The sequence below is a fragment of the Camellia sinensis genome, chromosome 13 (assembly GCF_055761805.1).
Source record: "Camellia sinensis isolate YWXY chromosome 13, ASM5576180v1, whole genome shotgun sequence".
Classification (NCBI taxonomy): domain Eukaryota; kingdom Viridiplantae; phylum Streptophyta; class Magnoliopsida; order Ericales; family Theaceae; genus Camellia; species Camellia sinensis.
In genome coordinates, this window is record NC_138973.1 from 61,010,298 (window position 1) to 61,013,333 (window position 3,036).

At 32.7% G+C, this 3,036-nt stretch overlaps 1 long non-coding RNA gene across 1 annotated transcript; it reads right to left on the bottom strand.

Annotated features, from left to right (window-relative positions):
* Positions 1-262: 262 nt before the first annotated feature.
* On the bottom strand, positions 263-2,005 carry LOC114319011 (uncharacterized). The gene is made up of 2 exons (XR_014347988.1): positions 1,910-2,005; positions 263-536 (listed from the first exon to the last, which is right to left on the bottom strand). It is a non-coding gene; the product is annotated as an uncharacterized LOC114319011 (long non-coding RNA).
* Between the last annotated feature and the right edge of the window lie 1,031 nt (positions 2,006-3,036).

The window sequence follows — 3,036 nt, forward strand, 5'->3', positions numbered from 1 at the left end:
ACATTGTTTTTTGCGACGGGTGGTGCCGTCGCAGAAAGTATAAAAAAATGAAATTTTCTATTTTTTGCGACAGTGTAATGCCGTCGCAAAAAATATTAAAAAATAATAAAATTTCTATTTTTTGCGACAGTATAATATCGTCGCAAAAAGTAAACCCTGTAACAAAATTAATAGAAATATTAAAATTTTCTATTTTTTCTGACGGTGGTGCCGTCTCTCTCTCTAAGAGCTAATTATTTACATTCCATTCACAAAAACATCATAACAGAAAATAAAAATAAAAATTAATCAAACCATCAAATTCAATATTTTACAAAGAACAATTAAATTGTACATGTTCATAAAAACATATTTAAATTATAAAATTCACCCAAATCCTAAAAAAAATAAAATAATAAAATAAAATCTAAAAGAAACATATTTAATTGAATGTCAGACTCTCTAAGTGACTGAGAATCTACAGAAGGATTTGATTTTGCTGTTGCTGTGAGATTAATCCTGGGGGATCCAACATCTGAATCATCACCTCCAAAAGCCTAAATGAACAAAAAAACAAACATAATAATGAGGAAATAACAATGTCAGACCTGGTTAAATGTCTAAATAATAAAGAACAAATCACATTTTTTAAAGAAATAAACGAATGTTAAAAACAAATTATTACATTTTAAATAATTGTTGTTTCTATTCTTTGATCTGTGAAACTATTCAGCTAATCATTCAGCTCATATAATCTCTAAAGTGAGCACTAAATCCCTAGTCTTCCTCTTATTTAGTTTCTTAACCAAACCTGATCTTAAGGTACTGTTCTGAAGGCACTGTTCACAGCATCCCAAAGGACCCAAACAGTCCTTTCCTTCTTTGTTCAATTAATTCTCCAACCCTTGACCTTATGATATACTCTTAACACCCACCCACCCCACCCCCAACATCCCTTCAAATATATTTCTTAAGAAATCATCATTCTCGTATTTTCTTTTCTTCTTTTCTTATTTTTATTTTTATGTTTCCAATCTATGTAAAGGACGTCAAAAAAAGGTTTCTTAATTTAAAGAGAGAGTTTTTAACTTACAGATGAAAAGAGAATCTATTAACAACACAATCTGCTTAAAGGATTAAGACTTGCCTTAGAACAGAAAACCTCAATCCATATCCATTCAAAGCTTCATGGGTTTCAGATCACAAGTCTCAGAGCACATAAGGAAGTACAGAAATGAATCTAAAAAAGCAATCTGAGAACATTTCCTTGGGTGACTTTGTGTTTCATAGTTTTCAGTATATTATAAACTAAAGTAACATTTATTCTCTATCTCACTGTGTATGTGTGACAAGCACATGTGGCTGGGCTATGTCCAAGTGAATCCAAAATGTTGCCCCCTTTATCCTTGATTAATGATTGGGTAATGAAATAAACATAGAATTTAACTTTTCATCATTTAATTTTTCTTCAGCTCTACCCAATTATTTATTACTTGTTCTGTTTGGACTCTTGAGGTTCCTCACTAAATAGGAGCACCATAAAATTTTTACTTCTTGAGGTTCCCCACTATAAAAGTATAGGTTATGGTTCAATTTGCACCAACTTCACAAAAGTGTCTTTCTCATTCTCTTTCAAGCCTCTTTCCAAATAAGACACTTTCGCATGTTCTACCATTGATTTCCATTTGTCTCCACTAACTTTTTCAACAACATCATATTTAACTTAAAAAAAAAAAAACTATAAACAGCATTATAAGCTACACCAAACGACACATATATCTCATATAAAATGGGACTAGTGAGAAAATGGACACATGCACATGCCCCAAGACCCATGATGTATGAAATAGAAATAGAAATCACAAAGAAGGTATTTAAACAGCTGCACCTTTATTAAACAAAATGAAAAATCACATTAAGAGCAACTTACATCAAAAATGTTCTCATACTCCTCAAAAAGTGTTGTGATGATGGCTTGAGCATTATTAGCAGCATTTGCGGCTGCAAGAAGCTGGGCAGAATTATCACCATTGACATCAAAATCATCCTCCAATTCACATTCACCAGCTAAAAGAGGGCACAAGAGCAATGGTGCCATAGAAATTGAAGGTAGAGGCTAAGGATTTGGGTTTCAAATGTTAAGAATGATAGTAGAATTGAGATTTAAGGATGGTGTTCAAATTAGGGCTACCAGGGTTGGCTTGGACGGGTTGAGGAGTGGCAAAAAATGTGGGGGAGGGACTGCCAAAAGTGAAAGTAAGTGCTAGGATTAGGGTTTCAAATGCTAGAGATAATGATAGAATTGAGATTAAGGTCGGTGTTCAAAGTAAAAGACAAATTTTTTAAATTTTGAGGTGACAGTTCAAAGAACATAATGGTCCAAGGTTTAAATATAGACAAGCATGTATTAACCAATTCAAAATACGTATCAATTATAACCGATACAATTGGTTCATAATGATACGATAGGTAGACTACTACAAAACACTTTCTTTTTTTATTTTTGCAGTTAATGATATTTTAAAAAGGAAAAAATTATAGTAAACTCCCTTCATCCACCATATAATATATACATACATGTATTATATGATCTTCTAAGAATCAAATATTTCAATTTGGCGTACCAAAGCCACTCATAGTAGTTCTTAACATAAAGGGAAGAAAGACAAGCGTGACACTGCACTTCCATCTGCTAATCAGAGAGAGGAAGAAAAAGAACATAATGAAACTGAAAAAAATCCCCAACAAAACTGGGCTACAAGATCCATAATATCTTAAACAACAAGCCATTTTCTAATGGAAAGTGTTGGCTGGCTTAATATACATTGTTGAGTCCATTATCTAACAGTCCAAGCTTTTGTGAGAATTAGGTAACTTAACATGCAAAACTCTGGCTCCAGGAGGTTTTGGGTTCTTAATCTATGCTTGTTCCCCTTATTATGTTTGTTGTTATGCACTCCGTTCTATTTGTGTTTTAGTGCACCCATTCAGTTCAATTTGTTCACATCTGCACGTGTTTGTGCACACATTCAATTCAATTGATTCACCTCTCCATCT